At 39.1% G+C, this 27052-nt stretch overlaps 1 protein-coding gene and 1 pseudogene across 6 annotated transcripts in view; one reads left to right on the top strand and one right to left on the bottom strand.

The window, feature by feature from the left end:
- The window catches only part of WDFY2 (WD repeat and FYVE domain containing 2), a 314795-nt gene that overhangs the window by 264375 nt on the left and 23368 nt on the right, over positions 1-27052 (bottom strand). The gene's annotated exons all lie outside the window — the stretch shown is intronic.
- On the top strand, positions 6623-6932 carry LOC134732679 (small nuclear ribonucleoprotein G-like; annotated as a pseudogene).

Below are 27052 nucleotides of genomic sequence, written 5' to 3'. Positions count from 1 at the left end.
GCTTCCATAAAGAAAAGGACTAGGCTTGTATGGAAGGATAAGTTCAATTTAGGATGTGCTGAATCTGAGATGGATACAGAACGACTGATCGGAAATACGGGCCTGGGGCTGGGAGATGAGTCAGCTGGACGCAGAAGGGGAGTTGTCCCCTAAAAGATCACAGTGAAACTACCCAAGTAGATGATATCATTGAGAAAGCACATGTAGCATGAGGCAAATACTATCAATATTAGTAAGCATTACAGGGATGTGCATGTGCTTGGGGACCTTGTAGTGGGAAGGGCATCATACAAAATTAAAACATCTGCACCTAAGTCCTTCCTGGGCTTTCATACGTATACTCTCATTAATCAATCTTTAACACATAACATTGTGAGGTAGAAAGAAAAGAGAAGAGGGGCAAGCCTTTGTGAAGGTCCATATTTTTGAGGTTTAGGAAGAAGAGGAACTAGAAAAAGGAAGAAAGATCAAGTTTTTATAAAGTTGTAGTAAACCTCCAACAGCCAACTTGTCATTGTCAGACAGAGATCCTGCCTCCAATATTCTTGAACCTTAAATGAAGATCAGGACTCATACCTAAGAGGTGTGTAACAAGCTAAGGGGACATTTGAAAAGTGCCAAGTACATGGCATAGATGACAAACACTAATCATGGATTGGGCTAGATTTGGTCCAGGAAGACTCAGAGGAAAAACATGTGGGCTGAGTCTTGAAGGACAGCAGGGCTTGGAGGAGTGGAGAGAGCAGAACAATGCAGACCAGGGGGACCCACAGCCCTAAAGGCCAAGAATTTCCTTCCTTCCTTCCTTCCTTCCTTCCTTCCTTCCTTCCTTCCTTCCTTCCTTCCTTCCTTCCTTCCTTCCTTCCTTTCCTTCTTTCTCGGAGACTCACTGTCACCTAGGCTGGAGTGCAGTGGTGCACTCTTGGCTCACTGCAACCTCTGCCTCCTGGCTTCAAGCGATTCTCATACCTCAGCCTCCTGAGTAGCTGGGATTACAGGCATGCACCACCATGCCTGGCTAATTTTTGTTTTTTTAGTGGAGACGGGGTTTCACCATGTTGGCTGGGCTGGTCTCGAAATCCTGACCTCATGTGATCTGCCCACCTTGGCCTCCTAGGCTTGAGCCACTGTGTCCTGCCAAAGCCAAGACTTTTCTCTGACCTCGTATTTACAACCAATGTGTACCAGAAAGTCTCCTACAAACTCACAATGCTTACATCCTGTCTCTATTTCAACTGTAAATTTTCCACTTATTCCCAATGCTACTGGAACATACTTACATGGTCATCAGATATGGCACAACAGTGGCTTTGATTTTCCTTTTATACAGGAGCACATTTCAGCTTTTCTTCCAGTTTCCTATTTATTTTAGTTCCAATGTTTAGTTAATACCTTTGATTTTTAAATGTTAACTCTTCTAATGTCAAATTCTATGGCATTCTGAATTATTGACATTATGCCTGAACATTTTAAAAGAACAACTAATTCTCAATTACTTCCACTTTACTGGTCTGAATGTTGCTCCCCTCCACCTGCAACTTAGGAGGGACCTTGGAGCAAGGTCATGTCCCAGATTGTTGAGGACGTTTGCTGCTCCTTGGCTTCCCAGCTCCCGTTCCTCTTTCTAAAAGCACTGTGAGCTGCTTGTTGGGAACTAATGGCTCCTCATTGTGGCAGTCCCAGTGGGAATGCTAGTTAAGGAAACTTGCTTCTTGCCAAGAGAGTTGGCCAATCAAATTTTATTCTAGACTAGTGTATCTTGAGCAGGGTAAGTCAAGGACTGTGTAAAAAAAAAAAAATGGACCAAGATTTCAACATTGATGCTCTGAAGAGATCATCAACCACTTTCTACCCCTTGGATAACCCAGGGCTGCTCTTTCTGAGTCTCACTCTTCAGGTTCTTTTTTCATTCTGGGAGCTGGCCCACATCTTTCTCTTCTCTCTTAACTTAGCCAGGGTCAGTTTCCATTGTTTACAAAAACCAAAACAAAGCAAAACTCATTCACTGACCTGACCGGAAAACGTAATATTTTCAATTGTCTGCCAAAGTTCCCCCCATTGATGTGGGAAATCAAAAGTGATAAGGATGGTTGAGAGAAAATAATTGAGATATTGTGACAAATGATACTTGGTTGGTTTCTCTTTCAGTTACTTGAATCACTGTCCACACACTTGCTTGAAGAAGACACTGGAGAGCCATTCTGTCACCCAGGCAGGAGTGCATTCATGATAGGTAGCCTTACTATGTGGTTCTAGTCTGTACCCTGCTATCTTTTCCAGGGGATGGTTTGTGTAGAGCATGTAGAGTGGCTCCTGTGTTCTCCGGCTTCCTGGTTGAGTTTCATCCTCCCTGTGCCTTGAGAGAGTAGGGTCTGGGTGTGAGTTCTCTTAGCTACCACCTTAAGAGGTTGCTTCAGTCTGTCTATGCCTAGTGGTGTGCTGGTAAATGTTTAACTGGCTTTCTGCAAAAAAAACCCAAACAAAACAAAAGTTCTGGTTTATAGTATTTGCTGATTACCATGGTACCATATTCCCACCATGACCGATTTTAGGCTACCAGTGTGACATCATTGAATACAAGTTGGGAAAAGATGCAGTCAGCTCTCGTGTGTCCTATGAGGTGGCTCCAGCACATCGCTGTGTGTGTGTCTCCCAGCACGACTCCTCTCAAGGTGGCCCTGCACTCCACAATTCTTTCTCCTTCGAGCTCTAGGAACTTGCATGATCCCTTTGTGGTCTGCCTAATCCCTGCACATATCTTTGTAAATTGTCCCTTTGTAAGAAAACAAACTGTTCATACACATACACTCATGTGTGCGTGAGAAATTTCACAAATTACCCTAATTTGAAAGTGCCATCACATGGTGGTGGTAACCAGCCTCCAAGGTGGCCCCTAGTGATATCTTTCCTGGTACTCACGAACTTGTGTAGTCCTCTCCCATATGTATCAGACTTGGTCAATGTGACCAGTAGAATATGGCAGAAGTGATGATGTGTTACTTCTGAGATTAGATCCTAAAAATCACTGCAGCTTCCTTCTTGTTCACATTCTCTCTCTCTCTCTCTCTCTCCCTTCCTCTCTCTCTCTCTCTCTTTCACCCCCTCTTTCTCCCCATTCCCCACCACCACCTCCCTGTCTCAGAGTCTCTCTGGAATTCTCACTTTGGGGAAGCCAGCTTCTGTGTCAAGCAGTCCCATGGAGAGACCCACATGGTAAGGAACTAAGGTACAATGCAACAACCATATGAGCAAGACTGAAAGCAGCTCCTCCAGCCCTAGTCCGAACTTAGATGACCGCAACACCTGCCAACAGCCTGACTGCAACCTTTTGAAAGACTGAGCCAGAGCTAGGTAAGCTGCTCCCAGATTCTTGACCTTTGAAGACACTGTGTGAGATAATAAATGTTGTTTGAAGTTGCTACATTTGGAGTAATTTGTTACACAGCAATGGAAAACTAATACAGGCACCCTGACTGATCACTCTGTCTTACCCTTCATATCTAGATACTCATCTCCTAAGCAAGACTCATCTGTTCACTTCTCTTCTCTGCCGCTGGCATCCTTGTCCAAGTCTGAACTGCTGCAACTGATAACTGACTTCCTCACTGACTGCACTCTAGCTACAGTGATTAGTGGAAATCTGTTGCTGACGTTCTTCTTATTAAAACCCTTTCCTGGCAACATATTGCTTTTAAAATTAAGATGAAAATCTTTATATGGCTCATGTGCCTATGGGTGACCATAGCTTTCTTGCCTCCTCAGTTTGTCTTGGGCTGCCCTATGTACTCATGCGCACCTGCCGTCTATGCTTCCACTTTACTGGTCTACTTTCTATCCTTCTATCTACCAAGGTTCTTCCTTGCCAAGCACTGTAGGCACACAGCTTAAAACACCCTTTCCCTGCAAGATTTTCCTACGTCCTATCGGCTCAAATCATCTTTCAAGTCTCAGCTTAAATGTCACCTTCTCAGGAAGCCTTCCCTGGCCTCCACCAAGACAGGGTTAAGTCCACCACATTTTATTTTCAAAGCAATCTTATTCAATATTCATCCAAATTTACTGGACCTCTAACAGTCACTGTCTAGAGGTTTGGAATAGATCACATAATATTCCTTTGCCTGTGGTGTGTATGACAATTTTAATCCAAATGATGATTTGTTTTACTAACTGATTAATGCCTCTCTCCATTGTTAGATTGTAAACTCCATGTGGACAGTGACCACTGTCTGTTTCTCAATGTCTGGCTCAGAGTAGGTGTTCAATTAATATTTGTTGAAGAAATGAAATAGTGAGCTTTCAAGTTAGACAGATCTGAATTTGAATACTTGATCTACTACTTACAAATAATGTGACTTGGGCACAGTTTTCTCATCGATAAAATGTGAATAATGACAGTATCTTCCTCTTAGTGATGGAGTGAAGATTGAATCCCATCATCCATGCAATGTGCTTAGAACAGTGCTGGATACTTAATAAGTGCTTATGCAAATGAACCATTTATGATTGAAAACGACACGCTTATAATCCCAGCACTTTGGGAGGCCCAGGCGGGCGGCTCACGAGGTCAGGAGATCGAGACCACGGTGAAACCCCGTCTCTACTAAAAATACAAAAAAAATTAGCCGGGCATGGTGGCGGGCGCCTGTAGTCCCAGCTACTCGGAGAGGCTGAGGCAGGAGAATGGCGTGAACCCGGGAGGCGGAGCTTGCAGTGAGCCAAGATCGCGCCACTGCACTCCAGCCTGGGCGACAGAGCGAGACTCCGTCTCAAAAAAAAAAAGAAAACTAATTATATACTGCATTCATGTCACAGAGCTCATTTTGAGACTTTGTCCATATATTGTAATCTACATTTTCCCAAGTCATTATTTTTCTCCAGAATTTATCATTTTGGTGTTGTTGCTCAGCTAAATGTACTCACTTCCATTCTTTCAGAATTTCTTTGACAATTTGAACAGATGTAACATTTTTTGTTTGCTATAAATTTCCCCACTTTGAGGAAAGATTTGTAACATACATGTACATTTGGGAAAAACGGAAAATGATACACACCCTTCAGAAAGATTTCGTGTCAAGGAATTAACATCAATAAACAGTAGTAGCTGTATCTAAAGAACATGGCAGATATAAATCAAAGTGAAAGAAAAATAGGAAGTCACATGACTACAGTGTTTGATTATCCTAATCAAGATTATTTATAGCAAATCCTGGCTTGCATTTTTTTTGAAGTTACTAATTGCGTAGAAGAAATAACTTAAAACATACCCGTCAAACTGTCAGTGGCAGGAGGCTTTATGTTTTAGTGTGTTTGGTGAGAATCCTTTAAAAAATGTATCACGTGTATATATACACACACATACACACACGCACACAAATATGATTTAATGAATAATAAATGTATCCTACCTCAGAAAGAAAAAGAGAAAGTTGAGGGAGGTTAAGCTGGGCTTCAGCTTGGTTTCTCACATAAATTTTATCAGCTATAAAGCTATTTTTAATGTGAAGAGGAAAGTGAGGAGGAGCAAGGAGATGGAAAATTGGAAAAAGGCAGGCTGGGTACCCAGACATATTTTTACTATGTGGCTTCATTGTTACTTAAAATCTTATAAATTTCTAAAATGTTGAATGTTGTTCATCAAATATGTACAGATTGCCTTCTCTGTGTAAGTCACTGCTATACATGGCCTCCTGTCTAGTGGGACAGATCAGACAAGCAGCAGATACTGTAACACCCTTTAGAAGGGGTTAGGTGCTGTAGCAGGAATGCTTATCAATTGAGGGCTAGAAAGGACAGAGAAAGCAGAAATCACATCAAGGGGAGGCACGTGACATTCTGGGAAGAGGTCACAGAAGGTGAGGCTGAGAAAAGCCGATTGTAGTAGAGCAGAAAGTCAATACCATGCCAGAGGTGGAGAGGACAGTGTACCATGAAGAAGTGAGGAACTCAAGGAAGCTAATAGAGATTAATGGATCTTTTCTCCTAGAAATATGTTGTGTAAAAAATGGGGAGAGAGAATAGTAGATTGAGTGGTTGTCAGGGCTGAAAATTTTTTTTTTCATTTTGTTTTTAAAATATAGGAGAACCAAGTAGGATTTTGGGCAATGAAAAAGTGTAAATATGTAATAAAGAATAGGCAAATTATGGAAAAATGTTCCATACAAGGTATGAAAGACTGTGATGGACATAAGTGAATTTGTTAAGAGTTGGAAAAATATGGAACATTTCTTGACAATAGAGGGTCATCATAAGTATCATCTTAAATGGTGAAAATAGGCAATTGTAGAGATGGAAAAGACAAATACAAAAAGATAGTGTTAATCTTCTAAACAAACATAAAAAACTGGGAAATGGATCATCTTTTGGGAATGTGGGAATGGAGATGGGGTTTAAGAATATATAAAGTTTTGGTTCAGCTGTTATGGGGAATTCAAGAAGCAGAAAAAAATATGAATTTACAAGAATTGGCAAGCAATAGTGGGTGACTCAGATATGGAATGATCCAATCAATACTTTTTTTTGTGACTTCCTGCAGCAACAGTTGATAGACTAGGAGTATATGTGATAGAATGACAGTAAGGGGAATTCTGTTTTAAGACCTCTGTGAGTCCATGGAGTAGACACCATGAGCAAAGCTTACCTTTCCATATTGAAATTATTTATGGGCAAGACGTTATCACTGAAATTAAATGGTGGCAGACATGTCCAAGGAACATTGTAGGGGATTTGATCCCTTCAGGAATCTTGTGATGGATGAACGTGTGGAGATGGCAGCTGGTGGGCAACAGAGCAATACTGGAAAGGTGGTGATACAAGGAAATGGTGTCATCTTGTTAGAAATCTTGGAACAAGGATATATAATGGCTGTGTTCAGGAGAGACATTTATGTCCCCTCTCTAAAGGGCCTGTTTTGCTATCATGTAAATATTGGGTGATGTGTATTTTCATATTAAACTTTTTGTAAATAAACTTTTGTAACAGTCAAAAAACAAAACAAAACAAAAGAATGACAGTAAGGCATCCTAAGTTGGGGACTGAAAAGGGAAGTATGAACGTAAAATTCAGGGAGATTCTAGCAATCTTCAGAAATGGGGCAGATTGCCTTAGGAAGAAGTTAATCTGCTGTCATTGGATGGATTTAAGCAAGGCTGGGTGACCACTTCAGGCTGTTGCTTAGGGTTCTTGAGTACTGAATGAGTGGTTGGACAACAGGACTTTCTACCCCTTTTATTTTTACATTTTGTGATTCCAGAGTAACATGAAGCGCCTCAATGAATTGGCTGAGCCTGTGCAAGAGGAAAGCAAGCAAGTTCTCAAGCCAAGGCTCCCCTCCAAACCTACTGAATCAAATAACGCTGGGAGCAAGACTTTGGCATGCATGTTAAAACTTCCACATTTGATTTTGCTGCATAGCCAGGATTGAGAACCACAGATATGTAAAATGCTAAGTGTTATTCCAGGCCCTTTACAATGTCTGTCTGGTTTAATTACATGTGTTTAAATATGAGGTCAAATGTAAATAATTTTTGGAAGATCTGCCACTTTGGATTTTTCATTCCACTGTTTTTTCTCTGAGTATGGCTAATTGAGAACTGCTCACTCAGAGAAGTGAAGAGCATGCGAAATAACATAATCTGTAAGGAAGTCATTCATTCACAATTAACAAATAGATATATACACTCAGGTAATCAATATATTGAAATTTATTGTTTAACCACACTGTTTAAACCATCTTAGAATATCTGTAGGCCACAGAACAGAGCATGAAATCAGATTCTATTAAGACAGAATTAAAAGTGCCAATGAAAAAAAAAGCAATGCATCAAAGATTCACTATTGCTTACTATAGCAATTCTATTTCATTTTACAGTGAAAGTAAAATTAAGGCAGTGAAAATGAGATCGAAACATTAAGGAAAGACTATGAGTTTTTCTTTTTATGGAGAGTTTAGAAAAGATTATAAATTCACCACAAGGAAAATGAGAACATTAACGCAGGCCAGTGACAAGATTTCAAGAAACTTATTTTTAAAAATAAAAAGAGATGATGTCTTTCCCATCAAAATTACTGAATTATATGGCTAGAGCTTAAAATTCATTATTTTTAAAAAGGAGCATGGAAGTCAGGGTATAAATGTAAATTCAGTAGTTTTTAATATTATCATTCATGGTGTGCTATAGTAGAATAATATCTTTAAGTTCATTAAAGCTATTGTAATTATAATTTTAATAATTATTCATAATATACTTAAAAATATGTTACTTGATGATGTCTTCTTTAAAAAGTTTACTAAAATGACTTTATAGTACTTGTGTGTGTCAGTCAGGGTTTAATCAGAGAAGCCAACCAATAGGATATATATATTGAGATTTATTACAATGAATTGGCTTACATGATTACAGTGGCTGGCTAGACAAGTATGAAATTTATAGGGCAGGCTGTCAGAAAGTTGCAGGCAGTCCATAAGCAGAATTTCTTCCTCTTCTGGGAAATCTTGGCTCTGCTGCTAACACTTTTCAACTGATTGACTCACAACCAGACTATCTAAGATATTCTCCCTTGCTTAAAGTCAACTGTAGATGTTACACATCTACAAAATACCTTCACAGCAAATCCTAGATTCATGTTTGATTGAATAACTTGGGACAAATGACACCTAAAACTGGCCATTGCAACTTGGTATTTGATTTAATGCATTGTAATGTTAAGATAATATGTGGCATGTTATGGCATTGACTTAAACATAAGTAAGTCAAATCATGTCCTACTAATTCAATGTACTGGAAAGAGGTCTCATCTACATACCCAGAAACCTCCTGGGTTCTAGAACTGTCTTTATGACCTTTGAAGACTTACTCATTTTCTCTGAATCTTGTTTCCTCATGTATAAAATAAGATAGTCGGATTAAAGTCTCTTTTAGATCTAACATTTATAAGTAATTATGTCAATCACATAAAAAAATTTATATATAGCATGGTTACTATTTAAGTCAACATCAATTCTATATCACTATTTGACAGAAGATACAAAATCAGTGAACTATATCTTCCATTTATAGAAACACATATTATATATTTATATCATGAATATAGGTTTTTCTACCCTAAAATTTGTGGCAGTGTTCTAACTATATAGAAATTGCTTGCTATATCAGTGATTATACAACATAGAAGTCTTTTGGTTGTAAGAAACAGAAATTTCAGCTCAAAATGGGTTAAGCAAAAAATGGAATTGTTGACTTGAATGAATAGTTCAGGCTAGTCTACTTCCAGTATGATCCAGAACTCAAGATTCACAAGGATCCACACCTTATCTTTATCCCCTTATTATTAATGCCATTCTCGGCCTCCACATTGGAGCCTCCCACTGGCTCCAGACTCACCACCATGGATGCAGAAGTCCTAAACTTCACTGTGCAACTTTTAACCTCTAATTCTAATCATAACAGTAGAACATGGAATATCTTCTCACAGTCATTATTTTGTGTCACAAATTTCTAAGTGTAAGGAATAGATGCGTTCTAGATAGAAAAAAATTTTTTTGTGGTCTCAATGCCTATTGCTGGATCCTTAACCTCTTTCTGTTTATTTTGGGTAAAGGAACTCATATTTTAAGTGGACCTTTCTATCTAGGATTTACATCTTGATTGTGGATCTACTTTCTGAATTCATCTGACTGCAAGCTATCCCTGCCACAAGAATGTCCTGGTGTACTTTCATATTTAACTATTTGTCTTTGCCTAAAGTCGTGTGTTTTTTTCTAACCTTCCTAGTTTGGACCATTCCTCCTCGTCTAACTCATGAACAAAGCCTAGTTAGGATAAGATGTTCATTAATAAAACCTCAAGGTGAAACTGGGAATACAGTAGCCCCTGTTATTTGCAGTTTCATTTTCTGAGGTTTCAATTACCTGGGGTCTACAACAGTTCAAAAATATTAATGGAAAATTCTAGAAATAAAAAATAAATTTTTGAATTGTGCACCATTCTGAGCAGCATGGTGAAATTTTGCACTGCCCTGCTCTGTCCCACCCAAGATGTAAATTCTCTCTTTGTCCAGAAGATCCACACTACAGATGTTCCCTGCCCATCAGTCACTTAGCCTTCTTGGTTATCAGATAAACTGTTGCAGGACAGCAGTGCTTGCATTCAAGTAACTCTTATTTTACTTAATAATGGTCCTAAAGTGCAAGAGTGGTGATGCTGGCATATTGTTATGATTGTTCTGTTATTATTATTTGTTGTTAATCTCTTACAGTGCCTAATTTATAGATTAAAATTTATTACAGGTATGTAGGAGAGGAAAAGACATGGTATATATAAGGTTCAGTACTATCTGAGTTTCAGGCATCCACTGAAGGTCTTGAAACATATTTCTGCCATGGCTATTATTAAAAAGTCAAAAAATAACAGAGGCTGGCAAAGTTGTGGAGAAAAAGTAACTAATTTACACTGTTGGTGGAAGTGTAAATTAGTTCAACCTTTGCAGGGACATGGATGGAGTAGGAAGCCATTACCCTCAGCAAAGTAACGCAGGAACAGAAAACCAAACACTGCATGTTCCCACTTATCAGTGGGAGCTGAATGATGAGAACACATGGGCACATGCAGGGGGAAACAACACACACTGGGGCATTTTGGGGGTGGGGTTGGGGGAGGGAGAGCATCAGGAAAAATAGCTAAGGCATGCTGGGCTTAATACCTAGGTGATGGGTTGATAGGTGCAGGAAACCACCATGACACACGTTTACCTATGTAACAAACCTGCACATCCTGCACATGTACCCCTGAACTTAAAATTTAAGTTGAAGAAAAAAAAAATTATTGCATGAATACCACATATTATGTATCCATACTTCTGTCAAAGGATACTTGGGTATCTTCTAACTTTTGGCTTTTATAAATAATGCTGCTTTAATAATTCTGTAATAATGTATACAAATACCTGCTCAAGTCCCTACTTTCCATTCTTTTGGGTGTATACCTAGAAGTAAAATTGCTAGATCATTTGGTAATTCTATATTTAATTTTTGAGGGCCACCATATTGTTTTCCACAGTGCCTGCACCATTTTATGTTCCCACCAACAACGCACAAGGATTCTAATTTGTCCATATCCATACCAACATTTGTTATTATTATGTTTTTAATAACAGCCATCCTAATGGGTATGAAGTGCTATCTGCCTCTCAATGTTAAAGCCCTTGATCAGTTAGCATTTTAGAAACCCCTACCAGTCAGTACTAGTTTGATTCTTCTAGCCCTGATTGTATTCTTTGATAAAACAGTTAATGGAGCAGTTAGACATAAATGAACTCTTGAGGTCACTTTGTCTACAGTTTTTCACACCTCATTTTTCAAACTCCCTCCTCAGTTTTCAACCAAACTACATCAACTCTGATTTCATCGGTTTCACATAGTGCATGTCCGAGTAAGTAATTTTTTTTTTGGATGAAAGAATTCTTCATCTCAAAAGAAAATCTTGAAAATATAGACTAGTCCATCCTCTCTAGAATTCAGAGAGATTAAATGACTTTCCCAAGTTCCTCTGGATAGGTAGTAGCAGAGGTAGGATTACAGCAGAAATATATCCAATGAGACAGAAAGCATGCCTAATACCAGTCATTATATGTTCTGTGGTCTGAATTTGCCCCCCTAAATTCATGTGTTGGGAATCTGATCCCCAATGCAATAGTGTTGGTAGGTGGGGACTTTAGGAGGTGACAAGGATGCCACATCCTGGGATGGCAGAGCAATAAGACAGCAAGAGCCTGGGTCCCAGACACTGTAAAACTGCCATGTTGACTTTGAGCTGCTTAAAGTTATACTTTAATATTGTTTTGTGTGGGAGTTGTTTAGGCCATGAGGGCTCTGTCCTCATGAATAGATTAATGCTGTTATAAAAGGGCTTGCCAGAGGGAGTTTGGTCTCTCTCTTGCCCTTCCATTCCTTCTGTCACATGAGGACACAGTGTTCCTCCCCTTTGGAGGATGCAGCAACAAGGTACCATCCAACTGAGTTTGATCTTGGACCTCCAGCCTCTAGAAGTGTGACCCATAGATTTCTGTCCTTTGTAAGTCACCCAGTCTCATGTATTTTGTTATAGCAGCACAAAGAGACTAAGACAATATGTATGAAATCTTTTGATTACTCATTCATTACTTCAAAATATATTGCACACAATATTTAACTAGAAAAGAGACTTCACTTACAAAATAGACTAGACTAGTTGTTTTTTATCTCCTACCAACTGGATAAGGAAGATGGTATGGAATCAGAGGAATGGGACATGCTCTCCTAAATATCATCATTTTAGTAAACAAGAGACCAACACTAAAAATAAAACCTTACCCCTTCCTGCCAAGTGCATTACACATGAGATATGGTTGAGAAAGTATATGGATATAGTCAATTCTTTCTAAAGAGAAAAAGTATCATAAGTCTACAGTTTTTTTTTTTTTTTTTTGAGACGGAGTCTCACTCTGTCACCCAGGCTGGAGTGCAGTGGCGTGATCTCAGCTCACTGCAAGCTCTGCCTTTCTGGTTCACGCCATTCTCCTGCCTCAGCCTCCCGAGTAGCTGGGACTACAGGCGCCCGCCACCACACCTGGCTAATTTTTTGCATTTTTATTAGAGACGGGGTTCCACCATGTTAGCCAGGATGGTCTCGATCTCCTGACCTCGTGATCCACCCACCTCGGCCTCCCAAAGTGCTGGGATTACAGGCATGAGCCACTGTGCCTGGCCAAGTCCATGGTTTTAAATGGTTGAGGAATTAAAAATATTTCTGTAAAACACACTGCACTAATACTACAGGAAATATGCAGTTGAAGAAGGTAACATAAGCCATGCTTATAAGAAGATTATAATATTATACAGGGCTAAGACAAGAAATATGAATACTCTAAAGATCAGGGTAAAATAACAGTGCTGAAAGTTTTTTAGAGACTCAGAGGAGGAAAATATCATATTTGGTCAAAGAAAATCCAGAAAGGTTTTATGAAAGATATTTTAGGGGCCTGACACTGTGGCTCGTGCCTGTAATCCCAACACTTTGAGAGGCGGAGGCGCGCAGATCATGAGGTCAAGAGATCAAGACATCCTGGCCAACACGGTGAAACTCCATCTCTACTAAAATTACAACAATTAGCTGGGTGTGGTGGCGTGTGCCTGTAGTCCCAGCTACTTCAGAGGCTGAAGCAGGAGAATCGCTTGAACCCAGGAGGCAGAGGTTGCAGTGTGCTGAGATCTCACCACTGCACTCCAGCCTGGTGACAGAGTGAGACTCCATCCCAAAAAAAAAAAAAAAAAAAAAAAAAAGAAAAAAGATATTTTAAAGGAAAAGTGCCATTGTATATACTTTGAACGGTGGATTTTCAACAGGTAGAATTTGAAGAATTGAGGGGAGAGAAGGCCAATACAAGCAAAGAGAAAGCATGTGCAAAGACATTAATGAGGACAAGCACAAGTGGTATTCCAGAATGCTGTCTTTAGGTAGAGGATAGTCTGCATATATAGGGTGGCTGCAGGATAAAGAACTAAAAACATGAGCTGGGAACTCATTGTGGAAATAGTGTAGAATGACAAGCTGCAGAGCCAATGTTCTTCTAACTGGACAGGTAATGGGGAGTTATCAAAGGCTTTTTAAAGCACTGGGTTTTGGAGGCAGATATTGTGGACAAGCAGTTTCTCTGGGCCTCTGGTTGTTACATGCAAAATGGGGGGATGTGCTACTCCTTCTCTAAGTCTACACACACTATAAAGGCTCCATGTTGAAAGGAGTAACGTGCTTTTTGAGCATTCATCTTATATATTGTTCCATCTCCTCAAATGTCCCATTTCAAGAAGGCAGAGGCAAAAGGTATGGCTGTATCAGTGAGGTAACTTGGTGCAACAAACATGTTTGTGCACTGGAATAGGTATAGAATGGATTGGAGCCAGGGTAGCATTTAAAAATCTATTACTACTGTCCAGGTAAAAGGTAGAGGCCCATAACTAGGACAGGTGTGAGATTAGACCACATTAGAAAAGCATAGGGGAAGGAAAAACTATAGGACTTTACGATCAGTGGAGGGGGAAAAAAAAAAGGAAAGCACAGATAAGCATGGCTGAGCTTGCAATGATGAGTAATTGGAGGGAGGATGGTGCAAATCATTTTGCATGTAACAACGTGAGGCCCAGAGAAACTGCTTGTCCACATCACCTACCTCCAAAACTCAGTGCTTTAAAAAGCCTTTGATAACTCCCCCTTACTTGTCTAGTTAGCAGAGCATTACTTTTAATGGTAAAAACTGCAATTACTTTTGCACCAACCTAATATTAACAGAAGTTAGGAGTTATGAGTTAGGAGGAGAAGTCAGTCTGGGGGTGAGACAGTGGGAGATTATAGGTCTGGTTTGGGATCTGTTGATTTTAAGGTACCAATGGCCATCTGGTTGTTACTGAGCAGGCAGTTGGATTAGATTAGAGGTAGGGCTACATTCCCAGGAATCATGCATAGTGGTGAGAATGAAATTCATGAGTAACAGCAAGAGGGAGCTGGAGTTCTGAAGGGACTTCTTTGAGAGGGAAGCCTGGCAGATGGCTATGTTTAAGAAGAACCTGAGGAAGAAGAGATAAGGATTGGTTGGAGGAGTAAGAAAGGTATCCTACTGTGCTTTGGAAATCCAGGGGTGCCAGATAGCTTATGTTTGCTCCTCCAGATTCACTCTTTACCCTTCTTCATTCTGCTCTCACCCCCAGAGACTACTACCCTGTATGGCACCATGACCTTTGTCTTCAGGATGGGTCTAGTCAGAGGGGATCAAGAAGAGTGGGGAAAGTGAGAGGTTGCCTTAAGCTGGTTATGGTCCTTATCCAAAGGTCACTCATTGCTCCTCTAAGGCACCTGCAAGGGCTGATTCTCTTTCCTTACAGGCTCCATAACTTTGCCTTTCCTCCTCCCTTTGGGCCCAAGAGGTAGTTGCTCAGCTGCTATCTGAATTTGTTCTATCCCTTGTTGTTCCCTTAATCCTGCCTTGTATTTAGTCCCTTCTAAACTCTCCTAAACTGTCCTGATTTGAGTGTTCTCTTTGTTTCCTGTTGGGACCCAGACTGATATACCTGTTATACCTGGTAAATCCTAACATGAGCAGTAAGTGTTGACCAGGCCTATGACTGGGAACATTGAGGTTGTTCTATCATTAATCAATAGCTCCTTTTACTGATTGGAGTGAGCAGCAAAATTTAATTTCAACCATAATTCTATCTAGTCCTTGGACTCCTGTATAGATCCTGCCATGCAACTGAGTAAGAGGGGCTATTGGTAATCAAACTGAGCTGCCTAAAATGAATCCCACACTTTTATAAAGATGCTGATCTATGCATGAAGAAAGTGAGTACACCCACAGATAAAAGGGAGGTATCCCTAGGTCTTGATTCACTCAAGATGCTACCAATGAAGTCCTCAGGCTTACTGACTCTATTCCTTTAAATGTTTTAATCAGATCAGCTGAAGCCATCTCACTATCACCTACAGTTAGCCTTAATCTTGTTTCTAGAACCATTTCTGGCCCTAGGTAGGTGGGCATAATGTTATTCATTGATTTTACACTGAGTCACTCTTACTCCTCATCCTGCATTGATGTGGGGAACTCAGTCCCTAGGACTGTGTACCTACCTGCTTTGTACTTTCACTTCCAGGTTCTGGATTCTTACTGTTGGAATTTCTTGACCTGAGCATTCCATCCATGTAAAGTACTGGTGATTGCTTGCATTCTCCCAAAATGGGTGGGTACGCTGGATCTTGAGTACAGAGTCTAGTCAGCAGTCTTTGTCTTGAACTAACTTTTTGGTTGTGGATCTGTCTTGGATACTTACATCCTCATGTGCTCATTTTAGAATCAGATTGGCTGTGCTCTGAGACTCTCACTTACAACCTAACCCAGCATATCTATCTTCATTCCCAAACCTGAAAGGACATAATATGGCTCATTTCATTGCCACACAAGGTTTCCAGGAGATTAATAGTATTAGGTACATTTTTCACAATATGCTATGTGTTTTGCAAAACTGTAAGCATGGACATTCCCTATATATTAATTCAATAAGGAAGTTATTATTCTTGTTTTACCATGAAATAACAGAGGCTCTGATATGTTAAACAGCTTTCCCTAAATATGAAAAGGAAAAACCGGTACCAGCCACTGCAAAAACATAACAAATTGTAAAGACCATTGACACCATGAAGAAACCGCATCAACTAATGGGCAAAATAACCAGCTAGCCTCATAATGACAGGATTAAATTCACACATAATGTTAATCTTAAATGTAAATGGACTAAATGCCCCAATTAAAAGACACAGACTGGCAAATTGGATAAAGTGTCAAGACCCATGGGTGTGCTGTATTCAGGAGACCCATCTCATGTGCGAAGACACCTAGGCTCAAATTAAGAGATGGAGAAAAATTTACCAAGCAAATGGAAAGCAAAAAGAAGCAGGGGGTGCAATCCTAGTCTCAGATAAAACAGACTTTAAATCAACAAAGATAAAAAAAGATAAAGAAGAGCATTACATAATGGTAAAGGGATCAACACAACCAGAACAGCTAACTATCCTAAATATATATGCACCCAATACAGGAGCACCCAAAATCATAAAGCAAGTTATTAGAGACCTACAAAGAGACTTAGACTCCTACACAATAGTAGTGGGAGACTTTAACACCCCACTGTCAATATTAGACAGATTGAGACAGAAAATTAACAAGGATATTCAGGACTTGAACTCAGCTCTGGACCAAGCAGACCTAATAGACATCTACAGAACTCTCCACCCCAAATCAACAAAATATGCATTTTTCTCAGCACTACATCACACATTCTAAAATTCACCACACAATTGGAAGTAAAACACTCCTTAGCAAACGCAAAAGAATGGAAATCATAACAAACAGTCTCTCAGACCACAGTGCAATCAAATTAGAACTCAGGATTAAGAAACTCACTCAAAACCACACAACTACATGGAAACTGAACAACCTGCTCCTGAATGACTACTAGGTAAATAATGAAATTAAGGTAGAAATAAATAAGTTCTGTGAAACCAGTGAGAACAAAGACACAATGTACCAGAATTTCTGGGACACAGCTAAAGCAGTGTTTAGAGGGAAATTTATAGCACTAAAGGCACACAGGAGAGAGCAAGAAAGATCTAAAATGGACACCCTAACATCACAGTTAAAAGAACTAGAGAAGCAAGAGCAAACAAATTCAAAAGCTAACAGAAGACAAGAAATAACTAAGATCATAGCAGAACTGAAGGAGATAAAGACACAAAAAACCCTTCAAAAACAAAAATCAATGAATCCAGGAGCTGGCTTTTTGAAAAGATTAACAAAATAGATAGACAACTAGCCAGACTAATAAAGAAGAAAAGAGAGAAGAATCAAATAGACGCAATAAAAAATGATAAAGGGGATATCACCACTGATCCCACAGAAATACAAACTACCATCAGAGAATACTATAAACACCTTTATGCAGATAAACTAGAAAATATAGAAGAAACGGATAAATTCCTGGACACATACACTCTCCCAAGACTAAACCAGGAAGAATTAGAATCCCTGAATAGACAAATAACAAGTTCTGAAATTGAGGCAGTAATTAATGGCCTACCAACCAAACAAAAGCCCAGGACCAGATGGATTCACAGCTGAATTCTACCAGATGTACAAAGAGGAGCTGGTACCATTCCTTCTGAAACTATTTCAAAAAACAGAAAAAGAGGGACTCCTCCCTAACTCATTTTATGAGGCCAGCATCATCCTGATGCCAAAATCTGGCAGAGACACAACAAAAAAAGAAAATTTCAGGCCAATATCCCTGATGAACATCGATGTGAAAATCCTCAATAAAATACTGGCAAACCAAATCTAGCAGCACATCAAAAAGCTTATCCACGATGATCAAGTTGGCTTCAACCCTGGGATGCAAGGCTGGTTCAACATATGCAAATCAATCAACATAATCCATCACATAAATAGAACCAATGACAACCACATGATTATCTCAATAGATGCAGAAAAGGCCTTTGGTAAAATTCAACACCCCTTCATGCTAAAAACTCTCAATAAACTAGGTACTGATGGAACGTATCTCAAAATAATAAGAGCTATCTATGACAAACCCACAGCCAATATCATACTGACTGGGCAAAAGCTGGAAGCATTCCCTTTGAAAACCAGCACAAGACAAGTATGCCCTCTCTCACCACTCCTATTCAACATGGTATTGGAAGTTCTGGCTAGGGCAATCAGGCAAGAGAAAGAAATAAAGCTATCTAAATAGGAAGAGAGGAAGTCAAATTGTCCCTGTTTGCAGATGACATGATTGTATACTTAGAAAACCCCATCGTCTCAGCCCAAAATCTCCTTAAGCTGATAAGCAACTTCAGCAAAATCTCGGGATACAAAATCAATGTGCAAAAATCACAATCATTCCTATATACCAATAATAGACAAACAGAGAGCCAAATCATGAGTGAACTCCCATTCACAATTGTTACAAAGAGAATACAATACCTAGGAATACAACTTACAAGAGATGTGAAGGACCTCTTCAAGGAGAACTACAAACCACCGCTCAAGGAAATAAGAGAGGACACAAACAAATGGAAAAACATTCTATGCTTATGGATAGGAAGAATCAATATTGTGAAAATGGCCATGCTGCCCAAAGTAATTTATAGATTCAATGCTATGCCCATCAAGCTACCATTGACTTTCTTCACAGAATCAGACAAAACTACTTTAAATTTCATATGGAACCAAAAAAGAGCCCACACAGCCAAGACAATCCTAAGCAAAAAGAACAAAGCTGGAGGCATCACACTACCTGACTTCAAACTATACTACAAGGCTACAGTGACCAAAACAGCATGGTACTGGTACCAAAACAGAGATATAGACCAATGGAACAGAACAGAGGCCTCAGAAATAACACCACACATCTACAACTATCTGATCTTTGACAAACCTGACACAAACAAGAAATGAGGAGAAGGATTCTCTATTTAATAAATGGTGTTGGAAAAACTGGCTAGCCACATGCAGAAAACTGAAACTGGACCCCTTCCTGACAGTTTATACAAAAATTAGTTCAAGATGGATTAAAGACTTAAATATAAGACCTAAAACAATAAAAACCCTGGAAGAAAACCTAGGCAATACCATTCAGGACATAGGCATGGGCAAAGACTTCGTGACTATAACACCAAAAGCAATGGCAACAAAAGCCAAAATTGACAAATGGGATCTAATTAAACTAAAGAGCTTCTGCACAGCAAAAGAAACTATCATCAGAGTGAACAGGCAACCTACAGAATGGGAAAAATTTTTTTGCAATGTATCCATCTGACAAAGGGCTAATATCCAGAATCTACAAGGAACTTAAATAAATTTACAAGAAAAAAACAAAACAACCCCATCAAAAAGTGGGTGAAGGATACGAACAGATACTTCTCAAAAGAAGACATTTTTGTGGCCAAAAAACATCTCAAAAAAAAAAAAAAACAACTCATCATCACTGGTCATTAGAGAAATGCGAATCAAAACCACAATGAGATACCATCTCACCAGTTAGAATGGTGATCATTAAAAAGTAAGGAAACAACACATGCTGAGAGGATGTGGAGAAATAGGAACACTTTTACACTGTTGGTGGGAGTGTAAATTAGTTCAATCATTGTGGAAGACAGTGTGGCGATTCCTCAAGGATCCAGAACCAGAAACACCATTTGACTCAGCAATTCCATTACTGGGTATATACCCAAATGATTATAAATCATGCTACTTTAAAGACACATGCACACGTATGTTTATTACAACACTATTCACAATAGCAAAGACTTGGAACCAACACAAATGCCCATCAATGATAGACTGGATAAAGAAAATGTGGCACATATACACCATGTAATACTATGCAGCCATTAAAAATGATGAGTTCACGTCCTTTGCAGCGACATGGATGAATCTGGAAACCACCATTCTCAGCAAACTAACATAGGAACAGAAAACCAAACACTGCATGTTCTCACTCGTAAGTGGGAGTTGAACAATGAGAACACATGGACACAGGGAGGGGAACATCACACACCAGGGCCTGTCAGGGGGTAGGGGGGATAGGGGAGGGTTAGCATTAGGAGAAATACCTAATGTAGATGATGGGTTGATGGGTGCAGCAAACCACCGTGGCACATGTATACCTATGTGCACATTCTGCACATGTATCCCAGAACTTGAAGTATAATAAACAAGTTATTCTACTGTAAAAAAAAATCTTTGCCTAGGTAACTCAGTGGTAGGGGTGGGACAGCAGACTTCCTGGTAGGGAAATCATTACAAATACAAATTACATCAATGCAAAGAAGGATGTTTGAGGAGTTCAAGGAATTTAGAGTAAAAAATAAATTTCTGGCTGGAATAGTTACAGATTAGCGAAGAGACGGGTCATAAAAAACATATAGGATTCTGATAGGTCTTTATATGGCTAGTATATTAATCAGAGAACCAGTAGGATGTATATGTGGATGTGGAGAATGGGAGTGATGAAGGAAGACAAAGATTGCCTTAAAAAAATGGCATATGTAATTGTGGGTGCTGACAAATCTGAATTCTGCAAGGCAGGCCAGGAGGGAAGAGTTGATGTTACGGCCAGAGTCCCATGACAGTCTGGAGGCAGACTTCCTTGTTCCTTGAGAGACCTCAGTCTTTTCCTCTTAAGAATTTCAACTCTTTCTCCTAAGGCCTTCAATTGATTGGATGAGGTCCATTCATATTATGAAGACTAATTTGCTTTACTCAAAGCTTACTGATTTAAATATTAATCTCATCTTAAAAATACCTTCATAGAGACATCTAGACAGGTGCTTGACCAAATATCTGGGTACCATGGCCTGCCCAAGTTAACACATAAAATTAACCATCGAAGCTAGAAAGAGGAAAGGCAGACTTGGGTAGGCTATAAATGTTAGGTGAATGATTTGGCATTTTAAATTATGTCATGTACACATAGCACCGGGGGCATAGTGGCACACAAGTTATAATTCCCTTCCTCTGTAGAAAGATTTTGAAAGTTGTAGGTAATTGAGTAGCATGATCAAAGCAACACTTATAAAAGATTTTTTTGGTAGCATTGGTATGATGTATTGAAATGGAATAAGACAAGGAGAAGGGATAACAGAACTGCATTGCCATGGATCAGGCATGAAGGAATAGATTGATCACTTACTATGTGTCAGGTATGAATATGTGCTTTAGATACACTATCTCATGTAATGCTCATAAGCATTCTGTAAAGTAGATACTACCTGATCAATGAAAACCTGAGGCTGGGCACGGTGGCTCACACTGGTAATCCCAGCACATTAGGAGGCCGAGGCCAGAGAAACACGTGAAGCTAGGAGTAAGAGACCAGCCTGGGCAAAAAAGTGAGACTCCGTCTCTACAAAAAAATTTTAAAAATTAGCCAGGCATGGTGGCAGTCACCTATATAGTCTTAGCTTCTTGGGAGGCTGAGTCAGGAGGATTGCTTGAGCCTAGGAGTTCAAGGTGGCAGAGAGCTATGATTGCACCACTGTACTCTACCCTGGGCAAAAGAGTGAGACCCTGTCTCAATAATAATAATAAAGAAAATCTGAGACCTCCTCCCTCCCTCTGCCCAACTAAACTTGCCCAAGATCTTACAATCAGTAAATGGTGGAGATAGGATTCAGGTCCAAGCCTGAACCAAACAAGGCTGTTAGTAACAAAAGATAGCAGCAATAGAGCCGATTCTAATAACATTAAGGAATTGAAAGGATTTGTCAACTAGTAAGTCTTAGTGATGGACAGAGACAAGGAGATAACTGCACAATTTTGAAACTGGATAGACTTTTAGCAGGAGAAAACTGGATCTTCAGGAAAAGTAGGATAGTCCATATCTGGAGCTGGTTTTAGAAGAGTTAGAGATTTGGGATTTATTCAAGAAGTGTTCATTTAATGGCAATCGTGTGCCAAGCATCATTCTAGGCCCTAGAGATCTACCAGTGAACAAAACAGACTAACACCCCTGTCCCTACAGTTTCCAGTATGGAGAGACAAAAAATAAATAAGTAAATAAGTTTATGTCAGCACAAAGCATTGTGGAGAAAAGTGGGAAAGGGGAATAAGCTAGGGTCAGGGTAGTCAGGGGAGACCTCATAGAGAATTCATTCAAGTGAAGACCTCAAGGGGGTGAGGAAACAAGTCATGCGGATGCCTGGGGGGTGGGGGGAGACCCAGCTAGCCAGAGGGAACAAGAAGACTGAGGGGAAGGAGAGTAACAGACAAGGTCAGAGTCTCATTGTGTAGGACCTTATAAATTGTAAAGAATTTGGCTTTTATTCTGAACGAGATTGGTGTCATGGATGTGACTTCTATTTTAAAAGCATCACTTTGGCTGCTGTGTTTAAAATAATGTGAAGTGGAGACGGGCGTAGTGGTGCACATCTGTAGTCCAAGCTACTTGGGAGGCTGAGGTGGGAGGCACTCGAGTGCCCAGGAGGCTGAGGCTGCAGTGATAATGTTCAGAATGTTCTGTGTCGGCACTGATAGGCTCAAGGCTACGGACCTCATGGTGTTCATGCCACTGCACTCCAGCCTGGGTGACAAAGTGAGGTCCCAGTCTCAAAAAAAAAAAAAGAGAGAGAGAGAGAAGTGGAATAAGGGTAGAAGCATTGAGATCAGTGAGGAGGATATTATAACAACCCAGGAAGAGTTAATGGTGGCTTAGACCAGGGTGGAGGCAGTGAGAAATGGTCAGATACTAGATGTATTTTGTAAATAGCAGACCAGATATATTGATGATTTGAATGTGAACTGTAGGAAGAAAATGTGTGAATTTCAGGGTAGAATATTTGTATTTAAGTAGCACTATCTAAAAGCTCCCAGTAACATGAAGACTGGAGTGTGAGGAAGGGGACAATAGTGAAGAAACACTCACAGCAGTGCTATCCAAGTAAGGCAAACTTTAGAGAGGGTCTCTGAAGAAAAGTGGGTGTGTGTACAAGATGTAAATATACAGCTGGGGAACATAATGGAGGAGACTGAATAGCAATGTGAAGGTTTAGAGAGTAGGAAGAGGAAGCAAGAGTGACAGGGGAATAGGATATTTACCGTCATCAATTCTAACTCACTAGATTTTGTACTTTGTGACTCAGTCTTTGAAAGAGAATGAGTCAACATAGTACTATTATTGCTATTTTTGGAAGTCTACTAATGGTGATATTATCCAATCCTATTTGTGATTAAGGCATTTATCATTTGCATTATCACATAACACATCTAACAGCTGACAGAACTTTGATTTGACAAATCAGAAGGGTGACTGGTATTCTTTTACCTTTTGAGTGACTTTTGTTTCAGGCTGCTTAATTTGTACATATGAAAAACGTGTTACACTCACCTGTGATGAGCTGTCTTCTTCGCATAGGCAGTAACCTCATTCTGGCTTAGATTCTTTTTTTAAAAAAAATGTATAAAACACTAGGATTAATTCACTGTTCATTTTTTGTGCTTATACATCCTTAACAGGAGCGAAAGTAGCTTTCCCTTTATATGTTCAAAGGACTCTGTGAATTATAGTTAAAAGCAAGTGTTACATAAGCAAGGACCTCTGTGCACAAACAAGTCCAAGATTTAGCGGCAGAGTGAGGCGTCTCCTCTTTAACAGAAAGAGGCATTGAACTATTCAGAATGTTCTGTGTTGGCACTGATAGGCTCAAGGCTACCGACCTCATGGAAGTGCGGAGTTTTCAACAAATGTCCTCCAACTCGACTAATTTGGATTTGGTTTTTCCTCATGGTCCTAGGTCAGCGATACTCTTTTTTTGCTTGCATCTCATCAGCTGTGCTCACCACTGTGCAAACTCGCGGTTATAATTCAGTTAGGCCTCCTCTGCATCTCTACACCCTGTGAAGCATCCCCCTTACACCCTCTCTTTTCCACAGACCACAAAAATTTTTTTCAGCCTGGGAATGCTCCCTTAACCCTTTCCTACTGCTTTGTCTGAATATATTTAGTGACTGAATCATGTTTACATTATGATTATCATTATCAAGAAATATCTTCTAATATAATGGATTCTGGCTTAAAGATTTAATTTAGAAGCCTCAGGTTTCAAAAAATATATTTGTACATTTTCTCACCAATACTAATTAACATAAAATAGACTGGAATGAACTTGTAATAGCACTAGCCAGCATCAGTTGAGAGATGACCGTATGCCAAGCATTTTCTATCTTTTAACTTGTTTAATTCTTAAAACAAGTCTATGAGTCAGGTATTACTGTTATAGCCATTTTACAGATAGGACAACTGAGTCTCAGACCATTATTAAATGTTGTTAAACATGCAGGTCATACAGCTATAAATTGGATTTGAACTCAAGCTGTCTGTCTCTGCAGTCCACATGGAGTTCCTACACTCCTCTGCTTCTGTACTTGTTCAAGAAGAACACTTCATTTATTTTTATAGCTGAGCCCTTTGGGTTTCTTAAGGGTGACAGCATTATTGGCATTTTGGATGGGATAATTCATGGTTGTGCGGGACAGTCAGTCCCACATTTTGTAGACTGTTTCATATCCTTAGTTCCTGGCACTGAAAGTCAGTGGTTCACTGCCTGACCTTCATCCATCATTGAGAAATGAAAAATGCCCTCAAACCTTCCCAAATGTTTCCCAGTTAAATGTCTCTGGCTGAGAGTCAACAGGCGGAAAGCCTGTAACAATTAAAAATACATAAATGCATATGCCCCTGCTTCATGTGTGTGTGTGTGTGTGTGTGTGTGTGTGTATGTATACCAGAAGTTTTCTAAAAGTTTCATAAGTTTTTATAAATAAGTTTACAACTTTTAACAACTGCTATAACTTTAAAAATACAGCAACATAAGTGAAAGGCAGATAAAAGAATCAGGTATGAAAATGAGGTCTTTTTTAGGTATGGCTGCAATTCTCCTCTTTATTATTTGTGAATAAACAATTTTGAGGCTAAAGATCATGTATAGTTTAACACTCTTTATAAAGTAAGATAAACTCTACTGTTTACCCATCTGCCTAGCAAACGTTTTTTTTTAATAGTGCAAAGGTAAACTTGAATTCAGCCTGTGCCAAATCTCAAAGTCACACATCTGAAAGTCATGATTTTTTTCCTATGTTTATTTTTGGCCGTCAAACTTTAGACCACTACACAAATGCCTGTTGCCTTTTTACCAGCTCCAATCCTTCCTCAACAAAACCATAATAGGCAAAAATATTTAGTAGAGTAAAAGTGAATTTTGGGGTCTTGTCTTTTCTAAGCTATGCTAGGTACTCTTTACGAGACTGTACAATTGGAGCTAAATCTTCAAGGTCATCACATAACTAAACCACTTATAAGGCTGAAATGTGAACTTTTCTTAACTCAATTTTTAAATGACTCATTCTCAAGGATGTTATAACAATGCTCTGAGCTATGTACTGGGAGGAATACATTTATTTAAGGAGGAAAAAGGGTCAATTATAAGATGTATCTTGAAATAGATACACTTAGAAGTTCCATCCCCTTTTCTTCACTTATTAAAATAGCCTACCAGCTTTAAACAAAACATTTTAAAATTTTATGATGTATCTTAGGAACTGTCAATAAGGTAACAACATTAGGTTTTCTTCTTGCCCTCTATTGCCTAGATGTTTTGCAATATGCTCTCAGTGCTTGAATAACATAGCAGATGAGACGCCTTGATGTCCCTGAGGACTTAAAATTTAGGCCTCTTATTATTAGAACTATTTAATGATGATGTTGAGATTTAAAATAAGAATATCCCTTTGAAAGCTATGATATGACAGACAAACCTACATAATCTGTGGTAGAGCAGAGTGTTGAAATACATATTATAAATCAGGCAAAATGAAAGCAACTCACAAAAAAATGTTTTAGCAGTTTCTTAACATTTGATTTATTGAAACTTCCCTAAAATAATTTTATACCTGAGAAAATAAGGCAGATCATACTTTAGAAAGTACTTTATCCATGTGTGTATGCATTTTTATTTCATTTTTAAACATCTAACATGTCACCCATTTTTATTTACCCTTTCTTTGAGTAAGGGTTAGAGATAGCTAAGAGAAATAGGGCATCACTTGCACTTACCAGGCCCTTTTTTGTGAAAGAATATGGCAGTATCCTGTAACTGGAATTTCTGGTAGCTTCCTGCCAGGGGAGTTTGCTTAGCTTGATCTGTGAAAAAGAGCAAACTATTGGATCTGAATAGGTTTCAGATTCCTTATGAAGGTGAAAATGGTCCTTAAAGTATAAAAGGATCTTGTTGGTGAGAAAAATAAAGAGCACTTTAACTTAAATTAAAATTTTTTATCTGCAAAAGACTGAATGGATTAAAGGGAGACAGCAAGTAACAAGAGTGAAATGTTTAGGAAAAGCTCAAGATGAAAAAAATTGTATTACTGTAGAATGAGGGTTCTACCTAGAAAAACATAAGATAAATCAGACTAGGAGTTTAGAATAAGGCATGTAACCTAGTCATTCACTAATTCAACAAATATTTGAGCAGATATTATGATGAGTAAGACATGGTCTGAAGCTCTGCTACATACTGGAACTGAGTATTGAACCAAGGGCTCAAGAGTCAGGAGTGGTTTTCTGAACTGGGTTTGGAACAGTGATAAGGAGTCTAGCTAGATAAGGGGATGCTGAGGATGGCAAATGGAGTTCTGGGGGAGAGGGCAATGCAGAAAGAAGGACAGAACTATATTAGCAGTCATAAAGGATACAGTTATCCTGAAAAACTACAATTTAATTAAGCTTAGTGAAATGAGTACATATTCTATTTATGTGGGAAAGGAAGGAACATAAAACAAGTTGGGTATTACCAAGATTCTACAATGGAGATCATGAAAAACTAGAAAGAAATATAAATATGGAAGGAGTAAAGAAAACAAGTTAGAAAAGTACCATCTGGATGGTTAAGAAGTTTAGGAAAAAATGCAAAGAATTAAA

Source organism: Symphalangus syndactylus, chromosome 15 (genome assembly GCF_028878055.3).
Source record: "Symphalangus syndactylus isolate Jambi chromosome 15, NHGRI_mSymSyn1-v2.1_pri, whole genome shotgun sequence".
Lineage (NCBI taxonomy): Eukaryota > Metazoa > Chordata > Mammalia > Primates > Hylobatidae > Symphalangus > Symphalangus syndactylus.
This window is presented reverse-complemented; position numbering and strand designations above follow the sequence as displayed.